At 38.5% G+C, this 18236-nt stretch overlaps 1 long non-coding RNA gene across 4 annotated transcripts; it reads left to right on the top strand.

The window, feature by feature from the left end:
* The first annotated feature begins 2238 nt into the window (after positions 1-2238).
* On the top strand, positions 2239-17576 carry LOC124526918 (uncharacterized). Of its 4 annotated transcripts, none has more exons than XR_006965768.1 (5): positions 2239-2504; positions 3969-4126; positions 9559-9799; positions 17164-17346; positions 17537-17576. It is a non-coding gene; the product is annotated as an uncharacterized LOC124526918 (long non-coding RNA). The 4 variants fall into 4 exon arrangements; XR_006965766.1 differs by having other exon boundaries at positions 17164-17295; positions 17537-17572; XR_006965767.1 differs by lacking the exon at positions 17537-17576 and having other exon boundaries at positions 2239-2455; positions 17164-17482.
* The last annotated feature ends 660 nt before the right edge of the window (positions 17577-18236 follow it).

Below are 18236 nucleotides of genomic sequence, written 5' to 3'. Positions count from 1 at the left end.
AGTGGGGGAGGGGCAGAGAGAGAAAGAGGATCCCAAGGGGGCTCAGCACTGTCAGTGTAAAGCCTACCTCAAGGCTGGATCTCACAACCTTGAGATCATGACCTGAGCTAAAATCAAGAGCCGGACACTTAACTGAGCCACCCAGGCGCTCCAAGTATAGATTACTTTCTGACCATACAATTATTAGGAAGTGGCATTGCATTTCTTTTTATTATTTTACATACTTCCTTCTGCTAGTTGCGTTTCTGGTGATCAGCACGTATCTCAAAGCGGGTAGCATTTATCAAGTACCGTTCCAGCTGCTCCGCTGCACTGGGTCCTGAGAGATAGTTACAGAGGGAGGCACCAATAAAACCCTTTTTCTGGAGGAATTTAACCCTTAATGACAGGAAAATGAACCTATCTGTGTGTATTAAAAGCAACTTGTGAAGGGGCGCCTGGGTGGCTCAGTCGGTTGAGTGTCCGACTTCAGCTCAGGTCACAATCTCACGGTCCGTGAGTTCGAGCCCCGCGTTGGGCTCTGGGCTGATGGCTCGGAGCCTGGAGCCTGCTTCTGATTCTGTGTCTCCCTCTCTCTCTGCCCCTCCCCTGTTCATGCTCTGTCTCTCTCTGTCTCAAAAATAAATAAACGTAAAAAAAATTTTTTTTAAAAATAAAAAATAAATAAAATAAAAGCAACTTGTGAAATATGAAGTAATGTCACGAAGGGGAAATAAAATTTTAGAAATGCACTTATTATAATTCAGTTTATATTTTGATTACATATGTAATGGCAGGATGTCTTGGATATGGACGAGAGGGAACGAGATTGGCCGCATGTTGGTCAGTGTTGAAACTGAGGTTCGTTACAGTCTTCTCTCTAGTTTTGCGTATTTGAAAATCTCTTAATCCAAACTTTAAAACAAAGAACTGAGCTCCAACTTTGCGATTAACTGGCTGCTTGAGGGTGGGTGGCCTTTCATATAAGTGAGAACATTCTCTCTTCTATGTTCACAATCTAGTCATCTCCTGCCTCCTTTTCATGCGTCTTCCAAATAAAATCTTTCTTCAGTCAATAACCTTGAATTCCATTACTCTAGGCCTTTATCAACAAAAATATAATCCTAATACAGTATTATTACAAAACTTTAAACACATATTTTATCATCCTCAGATAGTCAAAGCTGTTACAGCCAGCTCGGAGCACACTTCCAAACTCAGTGCTGATGAACCAGATCCAGGAATCATGCCTTTCTACTTGCTCATGGGCTCATTTCACAGCGATCTTTAGGAGTAATTGACTAAGGACACATAGTTCGTTTACTGGGCATGTCTTCTCAGACCACATAATCTTAGGCCATTACAATATCACAGCTTCTGCTGTTTTTGAACAAGGCTGCAAGAAGCATTTTCAGGAATTTGTGAGAAATGAGGGCATTGTATGACCTAGTGTTTTGAGTAAAAGCCAGTACTAGAAAAACTATTACTTTCCCCGAAGGAATTGACCTACTACCTCCTCTCGGATTCTAATTATCTAAATGACTGATTTCCCCTTTTTACCTTGACTATCAAGAAGGCAAAGTCCAATTAAGAAGTCACTTTCCAATTATGAAAATAATAAATATTACATGCCCATGATAGAAAAGTTGTAAAATACCCAAGGAGCAAAAACAAGGAAAAGAGAGACATAAAAAAATTAACCCATGATCCCGTCATCCAGAAAAGCCACTGTTAATGTTTTTTGTAAGAGACAAATATGAGACTCAGTTAATGGAATTAAATTTACCATTAGGGTTGATATGAGTGCTTACCTTTTACTTGGTTCTGATTTTCTCAATTTCCTACCTTTTAAGCATATGCATGTTGAAACTGTTTCAAGCCATTTGGGGGAAGAAGAGGTGCCAACAAAAATTTATCCTTAAACTAATATGGTGGCAATATGAGGCAACTATTGTCAAGTTTGGGTCTCCTGATACAATACCTGCTTATTATGGGATTATGAGGACAAGTGAGTCACCGGTTACACATTGAAAATTCCAAAGTACTATAAAATAATGATAATAAAACGAGCTAACACTATTTGAGTTCTTTGCTATGTTTCCCGGCACAACAACCCTACAAAATGGTACTGTTTTAGCATTTCAGTCTTTGGTGTTATTAAATACTTCACTTCACTCTTTTGTAGAGTAATGAGGTATAAACCTTAATCCCTATAACCTCAGAATGTTATCTTCTCTGAAAATAAGTCTGTGCAGATGTAATTTAAAATAATGACATTGAGGTGAAATCATCCTGGATTTCCACAGGATGCCCTAAGTCCAATGAAAAGTGTCTTTATAAGACACACCTCAGAGGAAAAGTAATGTGACCATGGAAGAAAAGATATGAGTGCTGTGACATCAAGCCAAGGAAGGCCTGGAGCCACCAAAAACTAGACAAGGCAAATGACCAATTGCCCATAAAGCCTTCAGAGGGGGTAAGCCATGTGGACAACCTTGATTTTGGACTTCTATCTTCCAGAACTGGTAAAGAATATGTTTCTGTTGTTTAAAGCCATAAAATTTGTGGTAACTTTTTACGATGGCCCTAGGAAGATAATACAGAGATCCAGAAAGCAGAACCAGAATAAGTTGAAAGTTTAAAACAAAACAAAAAAAAGAACTTTCTAATTATTGGAATTGTTCGAGATTGTGAGAGGCTAAGTTATGAAATCATGGGCCTCTGGAAATTGGAGTAGTGGTTTCGAGGTTGAATGGCCAGGAGGGAAGGGTTTAAGACTCCTTTACACTTTGTTTCCCTCAGATTTACATATTTCTGATTACAGTTTTCTGGAATCACTTCTCAGAAATCCCCAGATTTTATTCACATCATTGGCCAAAATCCCTGGTTGGGTTAAAAATAATACAGTTAGATCCAAACAGGAAGGTTAGTTTCCAGGGCAGGAAGAAGCCAATGTTGACCATGCCTGGCAAATAGATTGGGAATACCTGGCAGAGCTTCATAACTGTGCAACCATGTACCTGAAGTGGATTCATCTGATGCTTTCCTCATTTGCAGAGGAACAGACTTTCCCATAGGCTCTAGCACAAAATGGTGAATGATGCCTGCAGGCAGATTAGGTCTCACCCTCTTAGAGTGTGCCTCTCCTGGCATATGCTACAGTATACTTCCAGAATGCTCTTTAATTTGTCATTTCTTTGGCCAAGTCTACTGTCTCCTGGGTTTCCACTTGGAGGATTGCTAGTGGGGCTACAATTAGGTAGCCAACAACAAGATAATTCCACATAAACAAAATATTTCTCCCACAATTCCAAGACTGGGAAAAGTGGTAAAGTGCTGTTCATGTAATCCCAAACCCTGTAATTTGGAACAACCATTTGGAACAGAATATAAGTCTTCACGGTATATTTTCTTTGTCTAAACAAATCCTGCTTCCCCTTCAAGACACAGTTTAAGTGCTCCGCTCCTCTTGAAGAATGTTCTCAGATTTCCCAGACTAAGATCCCAGAGCACTTTTATAGATTTATATTTTAGTTTTTAGTATAGTAATTGATATTTTTTCTTCACTGTCCTGTGGAACAAAATTTACATCTTATTTTTCTCATCTCCAGTGGCCATCAGAACTAGGCACATAGAAGGTGCTCAGTAAATGTTTGTGAAATACATTAAAGTTGCTTCACATTTGGGATCATGAAATGGACTTAAGTTGTTTCTCTTTGAAACAATGGGGGCAAAAAAGGAAATTGTTAGAATGTATCACATGTGATAAGGCTAAATGCTCATGGGTCTGAATTCTGGGTCAGGGCGTTAGATGTATTTCTTCTTGTGTGTTAATTGAAAATGTGAAAAACTTGAATTAAAGTATGATTGAGTTATTAATACCCACACAACTCAGCAGATATTTTTTAGCATATATTTTGGTAATTTTTTGGTTAAAAATCCAAGTGTGCCTGTTATTTTTTGACCAATACAGCTATCCTTCTCCCTAGGAAATTTCAGATAACTTGCTGAGATCCTCCTGTGACCAGGTGATTATATGGACACGATCAACTTCTGGGGGCTAATGAAGACAAACACATGGCGGCTGAGATCAATGAGACAAAAGTCACTCCTCTTTCTTAGTAGCAGAGCTGGGATACAAACCCAGGTGAGCAGGCTCCAAAGCCCAAGCTCATTTTTCTGTCTTGTTATGGAAATGACTCCCTGCAGAAGCAGAAGCTTTCCTGAGAGCTGCCAGTCAGAGCCTTGTGAGCAATGATGCTGAATATCCATCCTCAGGGATCAAGAGGAAGTCCTAAACATTTATGTACTCCTCACAGGACCTCACGCCCCACATTTCTCAAGAACACGATCTTTGTCACCACTACCTAACTTGTCTTTATCCCTGTTTATGGCAGTCACTACAAGAAGCCCAGGAAAGAGCTCATTCCTCCAGGCACTGTGGTCCCCTTTCCTGACTCTGTCTCCCACCAACCCCTAAATCCTGAAATCCTTCACCTCTATTCCCTGGAATTCAGGGCCAGTCATCAGCAAACTCCCCTGTGTTCACACCTTTTTCTTTCTATCTTTTTTTTTTACATTGATTTATTGCTTGGAGTATAATTTATAAACAATATTATATTAGTTTCAGGTGCACAACATATTGATTCAACAATTCTATACATTACTCAGTGCTCACCATGCTTAAGTGTGGTTACCATATAATGTTATTACAGTGTTAATGACTATATTCTTTATGGTGGACTTTTCACCCGTGACTTACCTATTTTATAACTGCAGGTTTGTATCTTTTAATTCCCTTTATCTATTTGAACATTTTTTCTAAATGTTTCCGTTCATCTTTGCGATAACTGAACCCATGCCCCCCTGAGGACAGAGTCCTGCAGCCCCTGCAGGGGGTTGGCTGTACCTAGTTATGGCATGAGGAGGCACTTTTTTTGCCCCTCTATGACACTTCTAGGCCATTTTCCTTTCTGACTCCATGAAAAGCCCTTTCTTTGAATCTCAAATCTTCAAATAATTTACTGTCCCCTCCTCTTTCTTACAGTCACCCAGCTTCCCAGGTCTTTATTTCTTGACAATGTTAGTCCTGACTAACTGCTATCATCTCCAAAACTACTTCTGTCATAATTTTTGGTGATATGTGCATAGATGGTGTTTCAATTCCTTTGCCTCTTCCCCTCCACTAACCTAATCCTAGTCCTCACCCTACCTCACGCACTTACTTCTATGCCCATGTTCTAATTGTTGTTCTCACAGAAACTTCTACTCATTCATGATCTCATTTCACACTTTTCACTGCTGTAAGGCAACCTCCCTATTTTTCCTGTTTATTTCCTCAAGTACTCCAACTCCAGCTAACCTTTACCTGTGGTTTTCTTTAGTCTCTACCTGTTGTTCTGGACCAAAGGCAATTTTGACCCTCAACCCCAACCCTAGGAGACACATGGAAATGTTTGAAGACATGTATGGTTGTCACAGCTGGATGCTAAATGCTATTAACATTTACCAGATAGAAGCCAGGATTTCTGCCAAATATTCTACAATGCACAAGACAGCCCTCCGCAGCCAAACATTATCCAGTCCCCACTGTCAATAGTGCCAAGGTTGAGAAACTCTGCGTAACGTGAACAGGATCCTCAATATATTGATTCTTCCATGGCTTATGGTTTGAATTGTTTCTTTGTAAAAAGGGAATATTGAAATCCTAACCTCCAGTTCCTCAGAATGTGAACTTGTTTGGAGATAAAGTCATTGCAGGTATAATTAGTTAAGAAGGGGTCATGCCGGAGCAGGATGGGCCTCTCTAATCTAACGACTGGTATTCTTATAAAGAGAATGCCATGTGTGGATAGATACAGAAACACAGGGAGAATTCCACGTGAGGATGGAATGATACACCTACAAGTCATTGAATGCCAAAGATGGCCAGGAAACCAGCAGAAATTAGGAAGAGTCAAGGAAGGATCCTTCCCTAAAGGTGTCAGAGACAGCATGACTCTGCTGACACCTTGATTTTGGACTTTGAGCCTTCAGAACTGTGATACAAATAAGCAGCCCAGTTTGTGATACTTTGTTATGGCAGTCCTAGGAGGCTAATACTTATGCTTTCACTGAACTGTACTCCATTAATATCCTCACTTGCTGCCTTGCCCAGTTAAAATAATGGTGATCGCTAAAGCAATGGAATATACGATCTCGCACAACTATATTTATTTCAATCAGGAAGTAAAGAGATTGAAATCTGGGTATATGTTCCAGTATTTATCTATCCAAATTGAGTAATAAAATGTTGCAGGCAGGTACGATAAAAAGTTTGGGTAAGGATGAAACTGGAAAGAAGTCGAGGACTTATATGATTCACTAAATTGACATACCAGTGGGTTCTCCATTGACATAGCAGAACTCTTGAAAAGGGCCTTACCCTGTACACCTGAGCTGACTCTTCTTGGGGTATGCTTTGTACTGGTTCACATAATCCAGGTTTTAATTCCTTGAGCAAAGACCAAGAACCTCAAATCCACAGCATTGGTGTCAAATCTCTGGCCAAGAACTCCAAGTGTATAATCTCAGCTATTGTGCTGGGTCTGAAATAGTGATTTTCTTTTACTTTGTTGATTAAATGATTTTGCAAACCTGAGACTGTACCAAAAAAAAAAAAAACAATAATAATAAACACAGATATAATGAAAAAATAGATATGGGTTTTTGGTATGAATTTATTTTTATGCAAATATAACAATTTTAAAGATAATCTTACTGCTTTATATATTCGTTATGTTAAAGACATTTGAGAGAAACTAACATAGTAAACAAATTATTTTAACTGAAATACTTGGGGTGTTTATCCATTTATACACATTTCCAGTCAATTTTCAATACTTAATGTAATCTTATTTACTAAATTTATGAGTTTGAGGTTTAAAATATTTTTAAATTATTTTTTTGAGGTATAATTGACACACCATGTTGTATTACGTTTCAAGTGTACAACATATTGATTTGGCAAGTCTGTGCATTACTTAGTGCTCGTGATAAGTGTAGTCACCATCTGTCAGTATTATATTACAATAGTACTGACTACATTCCCTATGCTGTACTTTGCCATCTCTGTGGCTTATTTATTTTATGACTGAAGTTCGTGCCTCCTAATGTCCTCTATCTCTTTCATCCATCCCCCAACCCGCTTTCCCTCTGGCAACCACCAGTTCATTCTCTGTGTTTAAGAGTTGTTTGCTTTTTGTGGTTCATTTGCTTTGGTTTTTAAATTGTACGGATAAGTGACATCATATGGTATTTGTCTTTCTCTGACTTGTTTCACTTAGCGTAATACCCTCTAGGCCTCCATGTTGTTGCAAGTGGCAAAATCTCATTATTTTTTAGTGGCTGAGTAATATTCTACTCTATATAGAATATTATATATATTATATATATACCACAACTTGCTTGTCCATTCATCTATCAATGGGCACTTAGGTTGCTTCTGTATCGTGGCTGTTGTAAATTAATGCTGCAATTAACATAGGGGTGCATATATCTTTTCAGATTAGCATTTTTTCCTTTTTTGGGTAAATGCCCAATAATTTTTGAAGAATCTCCAACCCACAATGGCTGTACAAGTTTACATTCCTACCAACAATGCACAAGATTTTCTTTTTCTCCACATTCTCTCAACACTTGTTGTTTCTTGTCCTTTTGACACTAGTCATTCCGATTGATGTCAGGTAATATCTCACTGTGGTTTTGTCTTCATTTCCCTGATTAGCCTTGTTGAGCACCTTCTTGCGTGTCTGTTGGCCATCTGTCTTTGGAAAAATGTTTGTTCAGGTCTTCTGCCAATTTTTGAATCAAAATTTTTTTTTTGGTGTTGAGTTGTTTACTTTATATATCTGTGTGTATATATATATTCACTAGGTTGCCTTTCTGTTGTTGATGGTTTCCTTTGCTATGCAGATTTTTTTTTTTTTATTTTGTGTAGTCCCAATAATTTAATTTGCTTTGTTTCTCTTGCCAACATATCGATAAATATGTTGCTAAGACTGACATCCAAGAGATCACTGCCTATGTTTTCTTTTAGGGGTTTTATGGTTTCAGGTCTCACATGTAGGTGTTTAATCCATTTTGAATTTAGTTTTGTGTATGGTGTAAGAAAGTAGTCCAGTTTTATTCTTTTGCATGTAACTGTCTAGTTTTCCCAACATCATTTGTTAAAAAGACGTCTTTTCCCCATTGTATATTCTTTCCTCCTTTGTCATGGATTAATTGAACATACAAGCATGGGTTTATTTCTGGGTTTTCTATTCTGTTCTATTGTCTATGTGTCTATTTTTATGCTAGTATCATACTGTTTTGATTACTAAGCTTTTTGTATATCTTGAAATCTGGGATTGCTGATAGCTCCAGCTTTGTTCTTCTTTCTCAAGATTACTTTGGTGAGTTTAGCTTTTTTTTTTTTAATTTTTAAAAATTTATATCCAAATTAGTTACCATATAGTGCAACAATGATTTCAGGAGTAGATTCCTTAGTGCCTCTGGTGAGTTTAGCTTTTAAGAAGCTAAAATACTTAAGAGAATTATATGTAAATATGAAAGTTTTAAATTTAGCTTTATTAAAGTTGTGTATGTGCTTATGGAGGTTTGTTTATGGGGTTTGTATGTCTGTTTTCTTAAGTGCTTGAGATTCTTGAGGAAATACATTATATGAAATATGACTGCAGCTGGAAAATTCACAAGAATGTAAGTAACCAGGTCTGTAAAATGTGTTTAAATATGTAAGAACGTTCAAATTATCGGATTCACACGTTCATTTATTGAATTATATACATTTAAAGTATGAGATAGTTTTATATATAGCATCTAAAGGATTATGCAAATTTTGTTAAAGTATAAGCTAACCTAACAATAAGTACAAACTGCATTTAATTTCAAACTAAAAATTCTTAGTTTACTATATTTCTGCAATTGTGTTTAAAAGCTCAGAAAAAATAAGTTTTTCAATTTATAACTGTAGGCGATTGAATGTCAGTGATAACACAGGCTACTGTAAGCATTGTTTTCTGTACACAAAAGCCTCTATGAGATTTAAAAAAAAAAAAAAAAAAAAGCCCAACTGATGTCAGCCTGGGACGGATCTGAGAAATCTTTCTGATGAAAGTAACTCTGAGGCTGGAAATAAGGAATCTGGAAAAGTTAGCCAGGAGAGAGGAATAACAATGTGTAGGGGAACACAGAATTTCAGTCTTACTGGAAATAAAGGATCAAAGAGGAATCCCTAGGGAGGCAGATGTCACAACTCCTTATTTGGAAAACTATCCAAGGGGCAGCTAAAAACAGTTCTGCAAAGTGCTTCCCACTTCTAAAGCACCATCGACATACTTGGTATGGTAATAATGAATCTAACTGCCTATTCCAGAACTCTCTGCTGTGAAGAGGCCGTGGTGGGCAATGCCAATTGGAAAACAAGGCTGTGGTTTGTGCCGCCTTCAGCAGAACCTGGTGCCAGCTCTGTGGCTCCGGAAACAGAGCTCAATTGTATCTTCCACTCCTCTCTCTTTTTAACCTAATAAACTTTTCTGACAGGCAATGGCACCACTCAGGCCTCACTGCCCGGTAGCCATATGATCTCCATCTGCACTGAGGTCAGCACATAGGCATAAATGGAAGGAAGCAGAAAGTGTATCAGGAGGAAACACATGAATGGAATAAAACGTAAACCAGACTTCTGTCCTGCCGTTGGCCCTCCCAGGCTACCAGAGACTCTTCCTCCTGGCTGACCTCTTCTACAGAGCCTTCTCCTACATTCGCTGGGGATCAACCAGAGGTAGCTGACAGCTTCCGCGCATCTGTGCATTCCCAACTCAGGGCCTTCATTCACATTAGCTGTTTCCTCTACCGGAATATGAACCTTTTCTGTCTTGTCTACTCCTATGCTTCCAGTGCCCAGAACAACATCTTCACATAATAGCCTCTCAGAGAACATGTGTGGGTGCCTGAATGGAGAATAGGAAGTACGAGAACACTCTTTCAATGGCCTCTTTAGCATTTTCTGTTTCTGTTCACCTTCAGAGCAGAAAGGGCACCTCTGGGCAGCACTAGATTTGCTCTCTGTTCTCCTTTAGGCAGCCTTTTGGAAAACTAACAGAGCAAAGTCTTAAGGGCACAGATGGACTGTGTGTACTCAGTCTTTTTTCATACTGGCTATTCTAAGTCCTGCTCAGCCCCTGGGAATAAGAGACCAAATAAAGTGTAACCAAACCCAAGTACATCTGCACTATGTGTATGTAGCAAAGCCAATCATTGAGACGTCAGGTTTGCAGCAAGGAGAGTTTATTGGAGAGGCAGGCAAAACAAGGAGAGGAGATGGGAGGACAAGCCTCAAATCTGCCTCCCTGACGGGGGACAGAACAAGTTTTTTTTTATAATCATAGGGGTTGAGAATACAAACATATTGATGAAGAGGGCAGGGAAACTTATGACTATTCGTGAGGAAAGATGGAGAATATACATTTAACAAACACGTAAAACATACATCCTGTGTTAACTTTGGGGTACAGACTTAGCATCAGAATGAGGCAAAATTCAGCCCCTGACATCTGGAGGTTGCTTTAGGATGTCCTGAGAGCCAGTATAAACTGGATGGAGTCTTAGGCTCATTACCTCAGGTAAGGAAAGCAGTCTTGCTTGTTCATAGGTTAGAACCCTTATCAGTTGACCTTGAGTCCTGGTTTTTGCAGAGACAGCTAGTGGATTTGTTAGTGGGGTCTGAAAAAACATAATAGCTGATTAGGGAGAAACAGTTCTCTGAGAAACAAGCTTTAAACAAGCTTTCAGTCTTACTAACCTTATGGGGCCTGGTTTCAAAAAAAGTACAAGGTGCGAGAGTTTTGGGTTGACACTGTCTCTTCTATTTACTTGCTCTGTGACCTCGAGCAATTCATCAATTTTCTCTGTACATCTGCATAAAATGAGTTAAGACAATACTTGGCTCATATGGTTGCAGTGAGGAACAAAGAAGATAATTTTTGCAAAGATTTAGTAAAGTTCCTTAAGAGGTGTTAACTGCATTGCTAACATATGTATATATTATATATGTATTGTAATATAATAAATGTATTGTGATTTTTTTATTACGTTATTATTAGTTACAAAATGAAGGAAAGTATCATTTGGTGGGTTTCAAGCTATTTTAGATAACTGAAGATTTCTTACAGGCACTTCAGGTTCTGCAAATGTTTAATTCTATTTTTTAATAAACTTTTTACTTTATAGTTGTTTTTTTTTTTTTTTTAATAGACTTTAGTTTGGAGCACCTATGTGTCTCAGTCAATTAAGCATCTGACTCTTGATTTCCGCTCAGGTCGTGATCTCACAATTCATGAGATTGAGCCCTGAGTCTGGCTCTGTGCTGACAATGCAGAGCCTGCTTGGTATTCTCTCTCTGTCTCTACCCCTCCCACACTCATTCAAGCATCATGTCTCTCTCCCTCTCTATCTCTGTCAAAATAAATAAATGGTCTTCTGACTTTGTTCTTCTCCTTCAATATTGTGTTGGCTATTTTGAGTCTTTTGCCAATTAATATACACTTTAGAATCCATTTATTGATACCCACAAAATAAATTGTTGAAATTTTGATTGGAATTGCATTGCATCTATAGATAGAGTCGAGAATAATTAACATCTTGACAATGAGTTTCCCTATCCATGGTCATGGGATATCTCCTCATTTAGTTCTTTTTTGATTTCTTTCATAAGAGTTTTATAGGTTTCCTCATATAGACCTTATATATATTCTGTTATATTTATACCTAAGAATTTTATTTTGGAGGGTAATAACATAAATCTTATTCTGCTTTGAATTGCAAATTTCACTTGCTCATTGCTGGTGTATAAAAAAGTGATTGACTTTCATATATTAATCTTGAATACTGTAATCTTGTTATAATCACTTCTTTAGTCAAGTTTTCTTGGCAATTGTATCTGATTTTCTACATAATTATGTTATCTGTGAGCAAAGACAGTTTTATTTCTTCCTTCTCAATCTACATACCTTCTGTTTCCTTACTTGTCTTATTGCATTAGCTAGGACTTCTAGTACAATGTTGAAAAGGAGTGGTGAGAGGGGACATTCTTGCTGTTTTCCTGATCTTAGAAAAATCCTAGCTTTTCACCATTAAATATCATGTTAGGTAAAATCTATTTTTTTTTTTAATTTTTTTTTTTCAACGTTTATTTATTTTTGGGACAGAGAGAGACAGAGCATGAACGGGGGAGGGGCAGAGAGAGAGGGAGACACAGAATCGGAAACAGGCTCCAGGTTCTGAGCCATCAGCCCAGAGCCCGACGCAGGGCTCGAACTCACGGACCGCGAGATCGTGACCTGGCTGAAGTCGGACGCCTAACCGACTGCGCCACCCAGGCGCCCGGTAAAATCTATTTTTAAAAGTACTTTTTAAGATGTTATAAATTTGAATAGAAAATAACAGTCAAGTAAGTTTGCATGCTTAATTTTAAATAAGTGCAGACAATTAAGGTTCCAAGTGGGCTTGGAAAAAAGCCCACTCCTGCATCCCTGATATTCTAATAATACTGTCATTGATTAGGAACACTTGAGGTCTGGAGTGGTTTTCACTTCCTTGGAAGACAATGCTGAACTTTCTCAGGGGTGCCCCTGGTGAAGATGCCAGTAGATTAATGGACAATAGCTGACTTGATCAAATTTTGATCAAACTACAGAAAACTTTGACATGGAAATTCAGACCCAGTTCACTAATAGATAGTTTAAACATTGAGAAAGGATCATCTCCTTAGTGCAGACCCTGTGGTTCTCAGTACTGAATTCAATGGCAGATATAAACCAGGTTAAAGTGGCTCCATAACATCTTCTGTAGAGTCAAGTTAGTGTCATGGGTTTTACATGGCATTCTTTAAAAAAATGTGTTTTATCATATGTTCAGACTTTTTACAAAATTTCGTTATGGATAGAAAAACAGACAAATGAACTGATTAGTAAAACCCTCCCGAATGCCAGCAGAATGGACTCCATAATGTTCCTAGACCTTCTGCATAGGAGGGCTCATTCTCCTTCAACTTCAGCTTCAGCTATAATCTTTCCCTAACTCTAGAGATTGGCAGGGGACAAAGCAATGAGTTGTTTTTTTTTTTTTAATTCATCTTATTTTTACTTATTTTCAACTAATTTATTAAGAAAGGATTTATAAGGGAACTCCTGTGTGGCTCAGTCGGTTAAGCATCTGACTTTGGCTCAGGTCATGCCTCATGGTTCGTGAGTTTGAGCCCCGTGTCGGGCTCTGTGCTAAAACTCAGAGCCTGGAGCCTGCCTCAGATTCTGTGTCTCCCTTTTCCTCTGCCCCTCTTCTGCTTGCAGTCTTTTTTTCTCTCTCTCTCTCAAAAATAAAAAAAAACATTAAATTTTTTTAAATATAAAAAATTTAAAAAGGATTTATAAGGAATAAAAGATGATAAAATAAGCATGTAATGTGACCCCACAAATTTGAAGAAATAGATCATTGTCAATTACGAACATTGTTTAAACTCAAAGGCGGGCAAGCTTAATATTTATTTCTTTTTTTAAATTATTGGAGCTTTGTTTTTTCTTAATTGTCTTTGAAAGTAATAAAATTATATGTGGGAAGCAGATGCCTGCTTATTGTGCCATCAAGCGCTATGTTGACTGCCAAACAAGGACACTTGTCAGACGACTTTGAGTCATTTAGTCATTCATTCAATAAACATTTATTGAGCTTCTATTATATGGCAGGTGCTTGTGTTTTACTTAGCATCCTGTGATGGTGTTCTTAATTTGAATTGAGATGATTCCCATAGCTCATGCTGTGTCCCATACTGTCAGTCTTGGGGTTCTTTCAATTCCACCTCTGGGCAACACTTGTATCTTCGTCCCTCTCCGAGGTAAATGGATCCCCCTTGTTCTTGCTTATACCTATTTACTCGTTATAATTGCTAACCATCTTCCCCGGATTTTCAGGGGCACGTCAGTGTTCAAACTTTTTACTCATAAAATATGCTAATTACAGTTATATGTAAATAACTTCCTTGTTCTTGGCTTTGTTGAGAATATAACATGCATATTTGTCATATAAGGGAAGGCACTCTATAAGTACTTGTTGAGTAAATTGATAAATATGTCTTCATTGGCCAAATTTATTAAAAGAAAAAAATGTATCACACTCAGTTTTCAGCTAGATTGGTGTACCTTTTTTAAAAAGAATGTTTATTTGTTCATTTTGATTGATTGACGGGGGGGGGGCACAAGTGGGGGAGGGGCAGAGAGAGAAGGAGAGAGAGAATCCTAAGCAGGCTCCATGCTGTTAGCACAGAGCCCGATGAGGGGTAAGATCTCATGAACCCAGAGACTATGACCTGAGCTGAAATCAAAAGTCAGATCTTAACTAACTGAGCCAGCCAGCTACCCCTAGTTTGGAGTACTTTTAAGGAGAAAATAAGATCCTTATCACCTCAAGCTTGTACTTCTGCCCATCTCTGCCTCAAAAGTCTCTGTTACAACCTTTTATATTGCTGTGTTTGTGCTCATATGTACACTTTTCTGACTAGGGTGAATTGTCCCTCCACTTCACTTCTGCTCCGCTTGTGTAAATCTTTCCCACACTTCAAAGGTGATTCCTCCACAAAATTTATCCAGGTTCAGTCTCTATGCTTCCATTGACCAGTCACTAGACATCTAAAGACCTAGGGATAAAAAGAGAAAAATTCAGATGATTTTTTCTAAGCTTTTGATTCCTATTATTTCCTAACTTCTAAAAAAATAAGAGATGAGAGTACGTAGATTCCTTTTCTCCATATTTTTTTCAATAATACAAGTACATATCATATCTTAAATATAACAAACTAAATTGTTTACATCAGCAAAGTGTTACATAATAGATTTTCATGTCCCCAGACAATGTAAGTTTAGATTTGTTCAAGTCACAAAAGGCAAAGAGCTTTGTATACTTTTCCTTAAAAAAAAAAAAAAAATCATTTCTAGCCTCACTCTCCTAAGTTATAGCTTTTGATGCACATTTGAAAATTAATCATGTACTGCCTCATGACATGATCTATATCATATTAATGTCTGTAGAGTTGTTTAATAGTTCATTAATTAAGCAACATGGTAAGGGTGACAAGAACAAAGTAAGCTCCCCAGAAATCTTGGAAGGAGAGGAACTACTTTGGGACTGGTTAAAGTTTTGAGGCACTGGAATTGAGATTCCTGAGTGAAAAGAAAAGAAAAAAAAAAAAAAAGAAAGGAATGGAGATAAAGTTTGTTTATGCCTCTAGAGTGGAAACTGCAATCTCAGATGCCTATACAAGTCAAGGGAGGTAAATTAAAATAAATGATTTAATAAGAATAGGGAGTTTTAGGCTCAGTGTCAAATATCAGCTCAAGCACTGGGTAGAAATAAAATGGCTAGGAAGCTAGGGACCTGCTCTTGTAACATTGAAATATTAGTTCGTGACTCATGAAAATTAATATTTTTAGGTATAAATCTTGCTGGGATTGCTTATATGTCTTCGAATTCCCTTTGAGCCCAGGATAATTTGCTGTTTCTCAGTGGAGTATCCAACTCGACTTGAGGTTCTTGAGACTCATTCCCCTCCATCCCACTTGGAATTGAGTTTTTAAAATTTTATTTATTTATTTTATTATATAGAGAGAAAGAGAGCAAGAGTGGAGGAAGAGGGGTAGAAAGAGGGAGAGAGAAACAATCCTTTTTTTTGAATTAGTTTAATGTGTATTTATTTTTGAGAGAGAGAGCACAAGTGGGGGTGGGGCAGAGAGAGGGAGACACAGAATCCTTAGCAGGCTCCAGGCTCTGAGCTATCACTACAGAGCCTGATGCAGGGCTCGAACTCATGAACCATGAGATCATGACCTGAGCCGAAGTTGGGTGCTTAACTGACTGAGCCACCCAGGTGCCTCAAGAGAAAGAAATAATCTTAAGCAGGTCCCATGCTCAGCGTGGAGCCCAAAGTGGGGCTCAATCTCATGACCCTGGGATCATGACCTAAGCCGAAATCAAGAGTCAGATGTCCAGCCAACTAAGCCACCTAGGTGCCCCTGAAATTGATTTTTTTAAATTTTTTTTTAACATTTATTTATTTTTAGACAGAGAGAGACAGAGCATGAACGGGGGGAGGGCCAGAGAGAGAGGGAGACACAGAATCTGAAGCAGGCTCCAGGCTCTGAGCTGTCAGCACAGAGCCTGATGCAGGGCTCGAACTCACGGACTGTGAGATCGTGACCTGAGCGAAGTCGGACGCTCAACCGACTGAGCCACCCAGGCGCCCCTGAAATTGATATTTTTAAGTGAAGAATAAAGAGATTAGAACAAAGTTGGTGCCCTTGGACTTCTAAAAAAGGGTTTTGTATCTCGGGTGCTTTAAAAAATTCCTCATGCTCCTTGTAGGCACTTCTAGGCTAGCCCTTGCCTTTCTCTTCACCTTGGTCCTGGTCTCTTGGCCTTAGAGTTGATTTTCTCCTATGGCTCATCCCTTTGCCCTTTAGAAAAATTTCTATATTTGTGCCACTTGACTCCCAACTTCACTTTCCCCAAGATTCTGGCCTCCAGTTTCCCCTTTGCTCTACAATCTATTCCTCTGTGAAGTTTCATGTTATTATCAAACTCAGTGCAAGTTTTCAGAACCTCAGCCAAGAGCAAAGCCCTCAGGTCCCTATCTGCCAAGGAAAGGAATTTGGACATGAATAATGTCTCAAGAAAATTAAGGTAATTAAGAGGAAATGTTACCCAAGCCAAGGAAGAGCTTCCATTTGAGTGGATAAGTGAACAGAGAGCCTTCTCCCATTGGCAGAGATGGCAGCCAGCAGGACTGGTTTTTGCCGTTAGGCTTTCCAGGTAGCAGCAAGGTTCCTGCATCCACAGTACAAACAGTCTGGTTGTGTTTGAACTTCTCATTACATATGGTCATAACAAGCGAGGGGAGAGGGGTAGCATATCTCCAGGATGAGAAAGCCCAAATACCTACCACGGTGAATATAAAACACTCCGTAGACTCTCAGTGGAGAGGAGGAAGGAAACGGTGGGAGGACAACTCTTGAAATTGTTAGTGTAAGGAAACCACTGTCAAAGATAACTGAGAAAGCATGTAAACTCTTTGTTGCCCTTCTCCTGATGCTCTGCCCCCAGGAAGAAGAAGCTACAGATGTTTCCTCAACAAAGCACTCTGAACAGAGCAGAGTAATGCAGCTATTCTGGACTTGGAACCAGAAGACCCAGCTTCACATTCTGACAAAAGCACTGCCATGCCATGTCCTACAAGTCAGTCACCTCTCTAAATCTTGACTTCTCCATTTTTTAAAAAGAGATGATGTAAGAATATTCATCGTATACTGTTGAGAGAAATGTAAGGGGTAATGTATGTAAAAGAACTTTGAAATACTAAAGGATCCCACTAACTTGAGGTTGTATTATGACTTGCCATGTTTTAGTACTTAATAGTGTTCATACCAAGTATTTGTGATTTATTTTTTATTATTTTTTTAATGTCTGTTTTTGAAAGAGAGAGAGAAAATGCACCCACAAGCAGGGGAGGGGCAGAGAGAGAGAGACACAGAAGCCAAAGCAGCCTCCAGGCTCTGAGTTGTCAGCAAGAGCCCGACGTGGAACTCGAACCCATGAACTGCGAGATCATGGCCTGAGCCGAAGCTGGATTGTCAACCTACTGAGCTACACAGGTGCCCCAAGTATTTGAGATTTAAATGATACAGGTTAAAAATAAAATTTGGATTTTTAATCCAAAAAAAAAGTATGAGTATTAAAAGAGACTTCTAGCAGTAGTATAATAGCATGATGGGTTGTGGAGTCAAATTCCTGCAAATTCAAGATTTGCAACAGACTACATAATCATAGGTATCAACTTTTCATGCCACATGTCCTCATCTGTGAATAATTCTTTGCACTGTTTTCCAGGGTTAAATGAGAAGGCATAGCAGAACATCGTGTTTGTTTTCTTTCCTTTCTTTTCCTCTACTTTTTGACATGCTTTCTCTGTTTCCCAAGCTCATTAAAACCTGAAAAAGGAAAATTACCTTAGTGGATCCAAGCAAGAGATACTGGCATGGGAATATCATGGAGCCAGGAGGAGAATGAATTTTTCTTGTATGGCAGACAATGTTAAACTCTGCTTCTGCACCAACAGTCTGGGGTATCATTTGTACTCTCACAAGTCCACAATGCTTAGTTTAAAGAAGTTTTGGGTG

Source organism: Lynx rufus, unplaced genomic scaffold (genome assembly GCF_022079265.1).
Source record: "Lynx rufus isolate CCGP_SWC_20201006 ecotype Redwood Valley unplaced genomic scaffold, mLynRuf1.p SCAF_5, whole genome shotgun sequence".
Classification (NCBI taxonomy): domain Eukaryota; kingdom Metazoa; phylum Chordata; class Mammalia; order Carnivora; family Felidae; genus Lynx; species Lynx rufus.
This window is presented reverse-complemented; position numbering and strand designations above follow the sequence as displayed.